The following is a 15606-nucleotide window of genomic DNA, read 5'->3' on the forward strand; positions in this document are numbered from 1 at the left end:
TACAAAAGCATTTGCCTTTTCAGCATGCCTCCCACCCGCAGCAGCCTGTGCTCTTGGACAAGATGCTTTTTGGTTTGGGTTGCTGTTGTTGTCTTTTTTTGTTTCTGTGTTTTAGCAAAAAGATTTGAGTGTATCAGAGGAGAGGGCTGGAGGAAGACAGAGGTTATCACAGCCCTCTGCCTTGCAAAGAAAGGGCTATGAAACTTGAATGTCTGAGGGAAATAACTGAGATTTTGGGGCTTTCTCCCATTGTGGAGAGGTAGAGTGTATTTTTCCTTTTCTCAATGTAAGAAACGTCCGTGCATTATTTTATTTTATTTTTTATGAAGAAGGCAACAAGGACTGGTGGGAGCTTGGCACTTGGCTGGGTGAAGCCTGAGCCAAGCGCAAAGCAGCTGAAGTGGGTTTTGGCACACACAGCTCCCCTTGCGCTGGCTCCTCGGCTCTGCTTATCCCTCCCCTCCACGGATTCCAGATGTTGTAACTTTCCGAAAGGTCTTTCTTTGCTTTTTGGCTTTACGCAGGCTGCCTAAACACGCTGTCTTGGGATGCTGCAGGGCATCTGCCAGTGCCGTGTCCCCGTCCTCAAGCGGCAAGGCTGGGTTCTTTGCCTGGGGCAGGAAAACCTGTTCAGACCTCTGCTCCCGTGCCCGTTGCTGCAAGACGTCGGCACTTGTGCAACCCGCAGGGCTGAGCCCTGCTGGATCAGCAGCCTGTGTACAAGCTCCGTGCATCCCCAGCAAAGCCTGCAGCCACATCCCACGCATTGCGGGGGGAGAGGGGGGTCCCCAGCAGCACGTAGCCGTGCTTATGGTAGCTTTGTGGCGGGTTTAGGCATTTTGCTGGCTTTTTCAGCAGAAAAATAGCAGTGAAGGGAAAAGGCAGACAGAAGGCACGGGGCTTTCTGCTGCTCCGGTCTGCACAAGGAGTTAAAGAAGTCGGTGCGTTTACCCCGAGGCTGAGTTTGTGCTGGTGCGCGTCTATCTCAACATCTCCCTCTCCGGTTTTAACAGTCTCGCTGCGGCTTAGCATAAGCAACAGATCAGCCAAAATAAGCCCCATCCCGAGCAGCCGGTTGGCGCGTTGTATCTGCTTCCAAGAGAAACCTGAGGGTTTGCCTCCTCCTTCACGCTTTGGCGGTGCTCGCGGATTGCCCTGCCAGCACAGCTTTAGGGATGACGTGGATGTGAGCGGGATAAAAGCCGGCGCTCGGCTTTCCCATGGCCCCAGCCTCTCCCCCGGCAGCCAGGTGCTGGGACAGGGGTGCTGGAGCATCCCCAAAGGCAGCGCAGCTGAACCGCTCCTTCCGGAGCTGGAGAGGGAGAAAATCCAGGGTGAATTCCCCGTAAAACGTGGAATGGCCCCACTGAACGTGGCCGTCCCGAACGTGCCCCCGGAGGCTTCCACATGCTGGGGATGTGGAAAGGTTTCTCTGGGCAGCACACGAACAGGAATTTGGGTTCAAGTTATTCCTTCATCATTGCAGCGATGCGCCTCGTGCCCTGCACTGCTCTGGGTGGGATGGTGCTGGCCCTCGTGACTAACGAAGCAGCCTAGCAGAAGGAGCCAAGCGCAGACAAGCGGTCAAGTCTCCCAAAGGGCACATCGTAGTTAATCCTTCCCATTTGTCACCTCTGCGCAGTGGGTTTCTAAAGCAGCCTCAGGGGCTTTGCAAACAAAATTTTTCAGAAAACAAAATGTTAGTGCAGCAGAGCAGGGTTCAGTGCAAGGCTGCGTGGTGAAACAGCAGAAAAACCCTACACAGAGCTGGAGAAGTGAACATGCTTCCCTGTAACCACTTACAACACGTCTCGTTATTTGTCTTCAGGTTATTAAAAGGGAAAGCATTTGGCTCTATTTCCTTCCAACAAACCGTTCAGTGGAGCGATTTAAATCTAAAGCAAACACAACTGCAAGGGCTGAGCAGGGACGGAGCCTCCAAGAATATCCCGGCCTCCCCCAGGGTCTTTAAGCACGCTCGTGATCGGGGGGTGCTTCGCATCGCTCAGCGCAGGGCTTTGCCCTCCAGCCTCCTGCCGTGGGCTCCTGCTCTGCTCCAGCTCTGCTGGGTGCAGCCTGGTGTGGGGCTGGGGAGACCAGGGCTCCTGCCCCACTGGGCGTCATGGTGAGACGGTGGGGAGGACGGTGCACGGAGAGGATGGTGCATGGGGAAGATGGTGCAAGGGGAGGACAGCGCAGGGTGGGACAACGCATGAAGATGGTGCACAGAGAAGATGGTGCATGGGGAGGATGGTGCAGGGGGAGGTCAGTGCGAGGGGAGGACGGTGCATGGAGAAGATGGTGCATGGAGAAGGTGGTGCCTGGGGAGGACAGCGCATGGAGTTCTGTCCAGTACATGGGGAGGACGATGCACAGACAGGATGGTGCACAGAGAGGACACACACTGTGTGGGCTTGAGGGGTGCCGAAGGGGGAGCTGCGGCCAGTCTGAGTAGGAAGGAGCCTCGGCGAGGGGTAAAGGAAGCCCTCGGAAATTTTTTTTGCTGCTGTTATGGCCCTGGTGCCCGAGTGCTGACAAACAGTGGCAAGGCTTGGGGATGCCTTTCAAAGATTGATGCTGATGTTTTGTGACAATTAATCTTGCTATTTATATCGGTATAATTAGCTATGTTATTAATATTATCAAGGCGCCACAGTGCTAATTATATGTCTGCTTAACATGTGCTATCAGTGCTGTTTAAAATCCAATGTAATTCTGTTTGACATTATCCCCACCATTAGCGTTATTTGTTGTGTGCTGCGGAAGATAATTTGATGCTTCTAATCGCTGCGATACCAATTATGTAAGCTGTCCCCACTTGCCAAAGCTTTTGAGAATGATGCCACCAAGTGGTACAGCTGTCCTAGGGACGTGGCCCTGAGATGCCCTCCCGGTCTTCGGAGTGCCCTGTCCATCAGGGGCTTCTTTGGAAGGATGAGAACTCTTGGAAAATCCTGCCCCCCAAAATAATGTAAGTAGGTCTTTGCTCTGGGCTCTGTAGGAGCTTCCCTGGGCTTTTGTTTCCCCTTTTTCCCCCGCCAAGAGCTGAAATATTTCATGTTTGAGGAGAAATATCTGTGGGGAACCCAACTTTAAGGAAACTTCTCCATCTTTTACCCTAAAGTCCTGTCTGCCAGATCTGCAGGGGTTCTCCCCCTCTCCCACCAAGCTCAGGGGATGGTGACATTTGATGGCCAAGCTGTAGCCCATCCTCCAAGTGCTGTTTGTTTTCTTAGGGGCCAGGCAGCTGCCCTCGCCTTCTCCTTGCCCCGTGCCTGTTTTCCTGTGTCTCCTGTGGTTGCAAAGAGGAGCCAAGAGGTCCCCTGGGGAAGCCTTGTGTCTTCTCTCCCCTGCAAGCAGGCGTCTTCAGCTGGCCTTCGCCGTGGCCTCGTGCCGGGTCCCACAGCATCTCCTTCCTCTGCCCGTGCTGCAGGACCCTGGCATCCTCCAGCTCCTGGCAGAGGCTGGAACCTGGGATAAACCCATAAATACGGGGGCAGGAAGGGAGCCGCCTGGTTTCTGGCCTGCGCGCTGCTGCCTGCCCCCCTCCTGTTACGTCGGGTGGAGGAAACAGCTCGTGAACACGCGCAGGAGTTAGCGCAACAGGGAATTCAAAGCCAGCTGCCGGAGCGTTTGATCGTCTCGTTTGATCCTCAGAGCTGGGAGCTGAGCTTTTTGGGGGCATGCTGGGAGAGGGAAGGCACCGATTAGCTGCCTCTGTTTCATTATTCATTTGCAGCCGTCTCGGTGCCCCCGCTCCAGCATGAGACGCTGAAGGAGAGAGGGGGCAGGAGGGTGGACGGGTATGGGAAAGGGGGTCAAGAAAGGGTGTAAGGAGCAACTTGGGGCTGGAGAAGTAGATACTGAAGCATCTTTAGTGATGTCTCTCCTGCCCAGTGCTGGGACGGGCTCTGGGGTGCTACAGCCCCCCAGCAGGCAGCCCCTGCCCTGTGCTTGCTGTGGGACAGCCCTCTGGCTGTGGTGCCTGGGAGGGGGCTTGGCTGTGCACAGAGGTTTTTAGGGATCCGGGGTAGGTTTGGAACCATCCTTTGGGATCCCCCTTGGGGTAGCTGTGTACTTGGGGAGAAAAGGGGACTCCGGACGTGGTGGGCTCTCCTTGTCGCCCAGCCCTTCTCTGCCAGCAGGACGAGATGCGGTGGGAGATCCCAGCCAAGGCATCGGGAGCCCCGCTGTCTGCCTGGCAGTGGTGGGCGGTGGCAGCTGCTTGCTTCCTTCCCTGCAAGCCTCCGTTACGGAGTATTTCAGCTCCTCTGAACGAGGTCTTCTGGGGCTGTGAGAAAGGCTGAGCTCATTCACCTGCGCTTTGGTGGCCCTTTTCTTCCAGCCTTCTGTTTTCCAGATGAGGCCAATGGCAGTGCAACTGGCCACGGGGAATGCTGGCAATAAATAAACTTAGGGAAGAGACCTGAGCCTCCGTCCTTGCAATGTTGGATAGAAATGAAGCAGTGCTGAAGGTGATAAAAGTCTCAAGTGCAAGGAAGAGGAGAGGCCAAATAAATGCACAACACAGGAAAACTCTCCCTGGAGCTGGGGAGGCAGTGGGGATGCTGGAAAACACCCTGTGGTGCATCCGACCACCAGCCCTAATGATTCGATGCGATACTGCCATTGCATTGCCATGGCTGTTTCCACCGAGGAGCAGCGGTTCTACATCACCCTTTTGCTGCCAAACCTTTGGGGTGGTGGCAGCCCTGGTTGCAAAGCCCTGCTGCGAGCGGCCACGTCTCTGTCTCAAGTAACAAGCAAGCTTGAGGACGAGCCATTTGGAGACAAGTTTTATTGCCAATTAATATTTCAGGTTAAAATCATGTTCTGCAGTATTTTTGCTTGGTAAAGCTAAACTGTGGGACGTGGTCATAACACAAGTCAAGCTCCCCTTGAATTGATTTCTTCCCCGCCATTTGTCATCGGCCTCTGGTGCTGTATCTTTCTGATCTCTGCAGCATTCAATACATTTTCTGCAATAATTTGAAATGCGGGAGCTTTAGCTTCACTTTCAAGGTAATTTTGTATTTGTAATTCAAAACCTATCTCCCCGTTGTTTAGGCGTGAATTCTACTCCTAATTCATTTTCTGCATTTCATATTCAGTTTTTGAAAAGCTGAATCTAAACGTTGCTATGCAGACCAGGCAGCTAGGAGAAAAGGATCTTGCAGGTACCTTCCCTGAAATTTTTCATTACTTTTTGCTGGAATTTCATCTCTTCATTTCCACAACAGAAGATTGATTCTTTATTAAGTGCAAATACAAATTTGAATAAATCATTTGCCAAATTCCAAATTTACTTTTTGCGGGTTCAGATTTAGTATTTCATCTCTTTAAATGGTATCATTAGTTTGGAAAATTAAAAGATTTCAAATAATTTCAAAACTCAAGCCATGCACTGAGCCTTGCAAATGGCCCACAGGGTGATTTTGTAGCTTCCTAGGGTGCATCATCAGTCACTTCAGCTGTCAGACCTTCTTCAAAATGCAGGCAAGAGCCAATATAGTCTGCTATGATTTTATGTACTTAGTACAACTTCTACTGAGGAAGGAATCGCAGGCACTGTGCTATTAATCATTCAATTGTGAAAATGAAATAGGTATGCTAATATATTCCTGCATAACTGCATTCTCCAATTTCAAGAGGGTAAATGCAAGCCAGCATTTGACTAATGAAGCTCTCTTGGTTGGGAATCACACTGGGATCTTCAGAAGGTGGGGGTGAAGGGTGTCTTTAATCAGAGCAGCTCAGGAAATTACCAGCAGAGCCTCTGACCCTTTTGGAAGAACCCAAATGGTTAATGGAAACCAAAAGGCTTCAGCCTCCACCAGGAGAACGTGGCCCAGGGGATTCCTAACTCACACTAGCAGTTCCTCAGTCTTCTGTTACAACTCCCATGCCCTCCATCACGGTTATGCTTTCCATCACGGTTATGTTTTCCATTTGGTTTGTTACAAGTTGGAACTTCCCAGGAGCAGCCTGATGCTCAGCCTGGGCCTTTTGTGCTGGCCTGCCCATGTCTCCTGCCCTCTGAAGCCGTTGGGATCCCACCTCACTTACTCTGTCCCTTTGTAGGCCTCCTGTGGCTCCTCCTTAGATTTTTGCCGCAAGTTCATTTTAGTGTTTCATGGTCAGAGATATTTATGGTCTTTTTTTTTTTTTTTCGCTTAAGAGACCTTAACAACAAAAATTATTGTTGATTCTCTTTTACTTAGCTTGTCCTCTTCTGTCTTTAATAACTGAGCTCAAATGTTATCAGTGGCATTTAGTGTCCTGCTATTCTGAATGTTCCCTGTGTGCCTCAGATTACTATTTGTCACGTTTTTTTTTCCTGGAAACCCCGTCAGTGCATGAGATCCTCACATACCCTTGGGAATATTCTTAAGGGCTCTTCATAGCCATACCATTATCTGCAGCAGGAGTAGTTGATATAATTGTACTATTGTTAGTGAGCCCATGAGCACTTACATTCGCTGGAGTTGGTTTCCACCCACCTGCCCTTACTTTTCGACCAGGGCAGCTTTTATGTCATTCTTTGTCTTTGCCTACCATGTATTCATCCACGTCCTTCAGAGGATGCATCTTCCATTCCAACAGTCATTTCTTCCACAAGGTTATACATGTTTATGGGGATGAAGCTGTGTTGTCTAGCTTTAATGCTCTGAAAGGAGTTTTGTTCACTTTTGGCTTCAAAGCGCCGGGCAGCGTGGTACTGCTAGCTGCAGTCCCGCTCCCGTTCCATGCCTGACAGTCCTTCCTCAGCTGTGAAGCAGTAGCCCTTTTCTCATGGTCTCGTTACTGCTGGGCTGCACTGTTGCTAGCTTTGTCCTCTGGCTATTCCTTCGCATTCAGAAGAGGTCCTCCAAGCGGTCGGTGTGCTCTGGTTTCTAATCCTTTTTCCACGTCTGAGGTTGTTAACCCACATTATGGCTGCGATTTGGTTGTCCTTTGGCATTTCTGCCTTCCAAGGGTTGTGTGTAACTTCTGCCTCGCCTTGACCTGGGTGTCGGGTGTGTTTCTCCCTCCTCTGGCTCGCGGGATGCTGCTGGTGTAGCCCTCTGGGGACAGGACCATGTAAGCCTTGCACCCCACCGAGGTCTCCAGACCTCTGAAATAACTCTGCGAAGGTTGGGTGCTGGGACTGCGCCTCTCTAATCAGCTGGCACAGGACATTTTGACTGAGACCACCAGTGTCAGCAGCACAAGCAACCTTCTGGACAGATTACCAGGGCTGATAAATGGCCAGATGTCAGCTGAGGCTGGCAGGTGGAGAGCGTGCGTTCAGCCAGCACGGCCGGTCTGGAGGAGCGCATCCATCCAGCGCTCGCAGATTTGCTGACCTGTTCCTTCACACAACCCATTTCACGCTATTAGGACACGATGCACCAAGCACTTGGCTGCCTCGGGTGTCTTTAAAATACTGAGTGTCCCAGGAAGGAATCGGCATGGCTGCTGGCACACAGATCCTCATCTCCTATGAGGGACCTGCAGCAGTAACTCCAAGAGGTGAAATTCTTCTTCCCTTGCAACCTCCAGAGTTACCAAGAAAAATCATCAGGCTGTTGTTTTTCTGGATAAATGAAGCTGTTTTTCTAGCAAGCTGTCAGATTTACCTATCCTGCAGGAGTGGGCAGGGGACAGGGACAGACATTGCTGGAGTGCCATGGCCACGTGCTTCAGCGCCCGGAGGTGGGTGAGAGCTGGAATGGGGAGGACATGGGGTAAATCACTTGGGTTAAAGGTTCCCACCTTTTTGCTAGTGAAGTGTTCTGTTAGGGTATTTTCCACACTGTGGCTTTTTGAGAAGGAAGCACTCTGAAACTGCCTTGAATTTTCCCAATTTTGAATCAGTTGGGGTGTGTCCCAGCTCTCCCCAGCTGGGAGTCGCATGCACTGGAGATGTTGCATCCAAGGCAATCCATCGGATGTCCTTCCTCACTGGTGGAGAGGGGTGCTTCTGAAGCATAGTTTGCTTAGCCTCTTTTTGATGTCTCGGGATGTCATTGGGAGATTTGTCTTTTGTTAACATCTGCTTCTCACCATTGGAAGTTTGGGAAGCCCAAGCACTTTTCTGCAGCCACGGAGACTAATACAACAACTGATGTCCCAGTCAGGTCACTCCTGACCTTCCCCCTGTTAGAAAGCTTTAGAAAATAAACAAAATGTTCATTTCAAGCCGTGGAAAACATTTGGTATGTCCAAACCTTCTCTTATACTCTATTCTCAAGCGCTCTGTCTTTGCACGGACGGCTTTCATTGCCGAGGCTGCTTGCGACTCCTGTCGCCGTGACCCGACGGGATGATAAACATCGCTAACCCCAGTGAAAACTCACAGGCAGCTTCCTAAAGGTTTCCAAGTCCCCTGTGCTCACCCAGGTCTGATGACACCTCCCCAAGGTGTAAATAGGCTTGGCCACAGGCTCTCAGGCTGCTCCTGAAGATGAGCGGCAGAGACGAGGTGCCCAGTGGGAACCAGTCCTGCAGCCAAATCCTGCCTATTGATCTGGCAAGATGCTTAGGTCTAGGGTCATTCGGATGTGTTGGAAAGGCAGAGACAAAAAAAAAGCACCTAAAATTATGGCTGAAGGAGCTGGGGGATCCACGTGAGGGCTAGGAGATGGGGGAGGTTGCTGCCCCTTGGGCCCTGTGTCTGCTGGTTGTGCTTAGCACAGAGCATCAGGAAACAGCACCCTGTACCTCCTGCTACTGGGTTTGAAGAAAGTGAGGTGGAATTACTCATTAGAGGAACGTTTCTGGAAAAAAAGGCATTGCTTGGAGCAGTGGAAATCTTTTCCTTCCGCTCTGTCTTTTTAAAGGAATAAATAAAAGTAGTGGAAGGTAAACAAATAAGCTCAGGTCTCACCATAGCTTGGGAATTTTTACATCAAATGTAGCAAATTTAATAAGATGTCTGAAAATCACATCCTTTTAGGTTGAAAAGCACACAGCCTGAACAGGGGAGTGAAATCTTTTGGAGTATTTAAGTAGGACAGCTCAAACAACCAGATAATGGTTAGATGGCTTCAGGAATAAAAACCGACTTGTCACAGTCGGGATGAATTTAATAAAATATTTAAACAATTTTCAACAGTGCTGCAGTGGTACAGAAAACCATGATAATATCCAGTAGCAGAAGAATGGCTTTGAAAAGATTAAAGGATGTAAACACTGAAGGACCCAAATAAGCCATGTGCATTTCTGCAGTACCGTTGGATAAGCGTTCGTCAGGCGAGCCCTGTAGTGCCTCGTTAGCCCCTTTGTAGCTGTGCTGTTTTCGGCTGGAAGGTGAGGGAAGCAGGGCACTGGGATGAAGGTCAGGGTTGTGGTCCAACCTGGAACCCAGCCTTGCTGAGGACCTCACTGAGGATGAGGGTAAAGCCCTTGGAGATGCCTTGTCCTCCAGGCTCATCTCTGTGGTTGTTTTTTTGGGAGGGAAGCTGCAGGGACGGGGGGCAGATCCTTACCGTGGGTCTGCGAGGCTGCCCCGGGGTTGAAGGTCTCGCTGTGTCTTGGCTACACGGGTGGGTTTCCAGCCAGAGCCAGCCCCATGCAGGCGCTGCAGTGATGCTCCTGGGAGCACCCCACGCGGCGTCAGGCTGTGGGGCACCTGGGACGACTGCTGCAGGGGGGCTCAGTGCTGCCCCAGGCTTCGCGTCCAGCTTGGTCCCCAGGTTCTTCCCCCTGCCTAGCTGACTTGGAAATGCAGGCTTCTCAGTGCCTCCAGTAGCCCTTGTTCTTCTGATCTCTTAATTCGTTCGTAACGTTCTGGAGGTCGGCAGTGGCAGCATCGCACCAGGGCACCCTGCTCATCCGGGGAGGGGAGCAAAAGCTCCGGCACGGCTCCTCAGCTCTGTTGCAGCTGTAAACCTCGGGGGTTAACCGCTTCTGAGCATCCCTTCTGATGCGCCCAGAGGGAACTGGGTGACCAGCACATGCGTTACCATCTTCGGGGCTTCCTGCTGGAGACCGTTTCTTCACACCGTTTGATCCCGGGCAGCTTGAGGAGGTCCGGCCACCCTGTAACAGAGAGGAATATCGGCTGGCTCCTTCTTGGCCTTTTTCTCATTTTACCCAGGAAAACAGGTCCACGCAGCTCGCCAGGGGACAGCTCGTTCTTTGGGCTCCGTGCTTGTGGGGACGAGCTCCAGCAGCCAGAGGTTATCCATCCCCACTGGTTCAACACAGCCATTCCTCATCTCTCGAAGAGGATGACTTGAGCCAAGGACTTGCAGGTGTTAGGGCTCTTACAGGATCTTTGCCTGAAGGAATGATTTCGGAAGCAGAGTCCCTGTTTCTGTTAAGTACCGCAGGGACAGAGAGAGCAAACAGGGGAAATGTAAGTCCTAGAGACGCACGCTAAGCAGCCAGACAGCTAAACCTGCCAAGAAGATGCTTCAGACCGAGTCTGCAACTAATCAGCAGTTTTGGAGAATTGACAACATGAAACTATTTCATGAGATATTTTTTTCTGCCCCTTGGAACTGTACAGACAGCTTTGATTTACAGAACTAGCAAGCTCTCCCCTACCCCGTTCCTCAGGTTGCCTTTCTGCAGAAGCAGAACCATTTTGTCATGTTCTGGGGGTAAAGGAGTGAAAGAGAGAGTTTTAGGGAGGAGGCCAGCATGGCCCCTGCTTCGCTCCCAAGTGGTGAGCTTTGGTTTGTGGAAAGCTGGCTGGGTGGCAGAGCTGACCTGGTTCCCAGCTGCTAATGCACACAACAAAGCCTCTGCAGGTCAGGGGACAAGTCCAGGAGGTGCTCCAGAGCCTGCGAACCCTTGCAGCTCAGCATCCTGGGGCATCTCATCCTTAAGGTCTCTTTTCCAGGAGCTACCATCCGGGACAAGTGCTGGCTGCTGCTGCCATTCCCCAGCGGCGGTTTGCCAGAAGGATGAAATGTGCTTTCAGAGGCGCACTGCATTTCCAGAAAGCATCATGGAAAAAAACGTCGGGTGTTCTCAAATCCCTTGGAAGAGAGGAGGCTTCCCGGCGGCGGTGCGAGGCAGAGGCTGCAGCACAAGGCTCTCACTGGCAAGGTCCGGGGCTGCCGTGCTGCTGGGCAGGCTTCAGAAGTGCAAATGAAGCCGCTTGCGCAGCGCTGGCAGCCTTAGGAACCTGGGCAAGCGAGGATACGAGGCGTCCTTTTTCATTTTAAGTGCCTCCCCACGCCGACTGCGGGGTTTTCAGGCTGCCCCAGACACGTCTGTGTAAATCGAACACGATTGCTATAATTCTCCTTGCGAGCGCTGGCTGCGCGGTTTCCATTCCCCCTCCTGACCTGCCAAAAACCAGAGCTCATGTGAAGCCGCGGGAGGAGAGGAATTTCCTGAGCAGGGTAAACAAGCCCGTTCTCATTACCACGTCTCTGCTGCTGCAGAGTCCTCTCCGCTCTTTATTAAGCAGCCCCTAATGACTGCTGTGTCCCGAGCGGCCTTGGCTGGTGGCAGGGCAGTGGGGAGGGTGAGGCGCCTGGGGAGAAGCCCCGGCCGCTTGCCCTTTGGTCTCCAGCTTGCCCTTTGCATATCCAAGAGGAGGTGTGGCTGCTACCTTCATGTCTTCGCTATTAACGCTTTGTCATCGGCTCATTCACCCTAACGAACGTCTGTGTTGTGTAGGGGTGCATGCACGGGAGAGGTGCAGGCATCTGCGTCTGCAGGGCTTGGGTGCCTGGCAGGGTGCTCACGGCGTGTGGACCTTTCCAAGCTCCCCCCCCCCCGCCCTTGATTCCTGCCCCAGGAGGACACAGTGGATGCGGAGACAGAAGGCCGGGAAGCACCAGCTCCTGCTGCATCTGCGGTGCTTTGGGATCACAGCTTGAGGTTTCTGCAGCCTTGCAGCCACGAGGAGACACCAGCTCTTGTGCAGGGGAGCCGACTCTCCTGGAGGGCTCCTTGCAGCCATGCCCTGGATGCAGAGCAGAAGAGCTGTGTCAGTCAGATGGCTTCCCCTGATCCTTCCCAGTCGGTATGGGAAGGGTGATGTGTCACAAACGGATGCTTTGGGGGTAAGAACATTTGGGGGCAGAAAATTCTCCTCCCTGCCCTGCTCCGTGCCTTCCTCTAGGCTGCAGGCCCCTTCCACCGTGCTTGCCACCAGCACATGTCCTGCAGGGCCGCGAGGCAGTGCCCTTTGGAGGCGTTTCTCATGTAGGAGACAGGCAAGAGATGGGGTCGGGCAGGAGCACCCCGGGGCTGCCTGGCACCGTGTGTCCCACGGCGTGGTGCGTGCAGCTCCGGTGCCACAGGGACCTGGGGTGGGCTCCCTGGGGAGGTGGCCATGCGGCCACCAGCATGGCACAGCATGGCACAGCACAGCACAGCCAGCAAGGCAGGAGAAGGGCCAGCACCCTGTAATCGGGTGAGTTAGAGCAGTGCTGGTGAGCTCAGGATGAAAGAAGATACTTGAAAAGCACCGAGACTCCAATCCAGTATCTGCTAATTAGGCAACGGCACAACGCACAGCTGCATTTTTTTTTGCGTTCAGTTAGCCCTGTTTACTTGAGCTTTTTTTTCTTGTCTTTTTCTCTCCTAAATATCAATTCCCAAGCAGACATTGAATAAGGATATGCTAATGCAGGCTGCTTTGAAAGCCTCTGTGGAGGACACGTGTTTGGGATCTGTCCTCCCCTGGCTCTCCCCTCCCTGCTCAGCCCAGCAAAGCTTCACCTCTGCGCTCCGGGCTGAGGCTTTCCTCTACTTTATCTCCTTGCAAAGTGGGAGTGAGGCCGCTGCAATGATGGATTTGCAGCAGCAAGAGCAGGGCCCAGCCCCAGGTCTTGCTCTGGCGTGCACGGGGTGAAAGGGGTGGGCTGAGGACACCCAGCTGGGGGCAGGGGACCTGGCTTGATGGGACAGTCGAGCCTTCTCCAGCCTCTCTTCAGCACAATTAGAAATACGGACAGAACAAATTGCTTCATTTTCTAGGTCAGCACTGCTGTTTAAGGTGATAGCAGGCACTGAAAGCTGGCATTTTATTTCAGCTTTTACTGAGTACGTTTTGCTGCAAAGCGACTTAAAATGCATTAGTGTCACAACGCGGGAGCTGCGCCGGAGCTGCTCGGCAGGCTCAGCCATGTCTTTCTGTCACTTGTCCTTTTGTCTGCTGAAATTCTCTTAGCGTAGAAAGGCAGCTGGCTGGCTTATCATATTTTCCCCCCTGATTTTTTTTCTTTTTTCTGGGAGCTGGTTACAAGCATCGCATCAAAGAGATGTGTTGCTACCAGCACTGGAGTCAGCAACTAGCAGGCAGCCCTGGCTCAGTGCTACCACAGGGAGGAAGATGGGGCAGGAGCATCCATCCTCATGCCCTGGACCTGCCACGGCCCCAGAGCCGTGCCAGCTCATGGAGGAAGCATTTCCCATCTGCTCTGGCTTCTGTGCATGCGTGCGCTGATGCACACCCATGTGTTTCGTGTTTGTGGTGCGTGGAGGGAGGGGGCAGGGACGTCCATCCTCTATCAAAAACAATTATAAATGAACAACGGAAACAACAGCAAACCCCAAATAAACCAGTGAGTAAACACTCTCCAGTTTTGGCAGCCTTTACATGAAGATAAATTTGGAAACCCAGCCCTGCAACAAGGCAGGTCCAGATGACGTCCTCCCAAGCCTCGTTGCCAAGCTCGTTTGGGGGTGAGCCCTCTCCCACTGCCCGTTTTAATTGGGCTGGCTGCAAGTGATCTGCAGTCTAGGCCCCCAGCAGGAGCCCCCATACTTTGCACTCCACGTCTCAGTGTTTCCGCAGCCTTACTCCAGACCCTCCTGCCCCTCGCCCAGGGCCTTGCACCAGCAGAGCAGAGCTTCGAGCTCAGTGCCTGCAGGATCTGACCCCGCATCCCCCAGGGCTCCATTGCCGCAGCCGCAAATGTAGAGATCGGTGGTTAGTTCAGCTGCTTGCTTGCTACATGGAGAAAAAGGGAAATGCACAAGTTGTGCATCATGCACATAGCTAAATAAAATGTGAGCGGAATTGTTTGCATACCAGTGTCGTGCTGTTCAGCCCAGTATGTTTACTTTGCATCTGGTCACCTGCAGGTAAATCAGGTGCAGCCCTTGAGCTGCTCTATCAATGCTGCAGGAAGAGGTTTGCTTCTCGCGTGGTCCTCGCTGTGCTTGCAGCCAGCTCGGGCTGGGAAACGGTACCTGGTGCCAATCAATGTGGCGCAAGGACGTGGTGGTGTTCCTCTTTTATCTCTTTTTCTCGCTTCTCCTGATTGTAGAGAAATCAAGTATTCTGCATTTCAGGCCAGAAAGTGGATGTTTGAGGAAATTATGAGTGTTCTATAATGCAATTTAACAAAAACCCTTTAATTGCTGGAATTTATATGTACCTGCAAAATAACCAGCTGGTGTAATCAAAGCTCCTTGCACCTTTTTTTCCTTTTTTCAGCAAAGCGAACAGAAGGAAATGGTCACATCTCTGTGTTCAGATGCTGCAGGAGGGCTTGCAGCAGGAGCCAGATGTGCCTCTCGAAGGAAGCCCTGCAAAGGCAGGGAGCAGCAAGAGAGGCGCTCGGGTGCTCCCCATTCATGCCATCGCTAATGCCACTCAAACACTGCCGGCTGCTTGCAGCATCCCTGCACCACCAGCGTGCACTTAATGAACAGATAAATGCTGCGTGTTCGTGGACGGGGGAGGAGTGACACTGTCCCTGGCAAACTTGGGATGCTGCAAAAGCGTTTTGGGCTCGTGTGCTTCAAAGCGCGCTCCTCGAGCTCGTTTCTGCCTCCCCCTCTTGCCCTCTGCCAGCAGCCCAGGAACATGAAAGCAGATCGGCCGCGATTTCAAAGCGGCGACTTCAGTGCAGCCGAGTCGATGATGAGGAAGATAATTAGCAAGTTGAATGTTCAGTGCTTTAGTGAGATTACGTTTAATAATATTGAGCTGTAAGGAAAGGCGGTGGCAGGAGCGGTTAGCAGCTGGCTTTTTCATTATCGATACAGCATTGTTGTGCAAAGCACTTCCAGCTTAATGAAGGCACCCAGGGCTTCACTGCGTTTTTCAAGCCTGTTTCTGTGTTCTGCTTTACCAGCCATTGGCTAGCAATTTGCAGGCTTGCGAGTGAGCTTCGAGTATTTTAGGAGCCAGTGGTTTTCAGGAATTAATGCTTTGCCTGTGCTTTATGACTATGATTCAAGTTCTCTTGGCTAGCTAGACCCCAAATTATCCGTGCATGCAGATGTTTATGGGTCTGCTGGAGCCTTGATGAAAGCCTTGGACCGCGCTTTCTAGCCGAGTATGAATAAAACACCGCAGGGATCCTCTCTCGGCCCTGGAGTTTAAAATATTAATAGGCTATCAGTTTCACGACAAGCGGTGCAACAGGTAGCGGGCGCTTTGCTATAAAACATTTTCTCTTAGCGAAACCACGGATTTTAATGGCAATGCAGTGTCACTTAAATTATTGATACCAAGAAAATGCCAGTCCACTGTGTGTCCACAGATACCAAGAGCTGCTCAAGCGGGCTCTCCCTCCGCACTCTGCTGGCTTGTGTTCTCCTCCCTGGAGGCAGCGCAGCCCCAGGGGCACAGAGAGAAGCAGCCTGGCCGGGGAGCTGGGGGGGCAGCTCACCACGGCAGGCAGAGCCCCCAGCCCGCTCCCA

The 15606-nt window shown here is 52.2% G+C and overlaps 1 protein-coding gene across 2 annotated transcripts in view; it reads left to right on the forward strand.

Annotated features, from left to right (window-relative positions):
• The window catches only part of MID2 (midline 2), a 73517-nt gene that overhangs the window by 32719 nt on the left and 25192 nt on the right, over positions 1 to 15606 (forward strand). The gene's annotated exons all lie outside the window — the stretch shown is intronic.

Source organism: Anser cygnoides, chromosome 13 (genome assembly GCF_040182565.1).
Source record: "Anser cygnoides isolate HZ-2024a breed goose chromosome 13, Taihu_goose_T2T_genome, whole genome shotgun sequence".
Taxonomy (NCBI): Eukaryota; Metazoa; Chordata; class Aves; order Anseriformes; family Anatidae; genus Anser; species Anser cygnoides.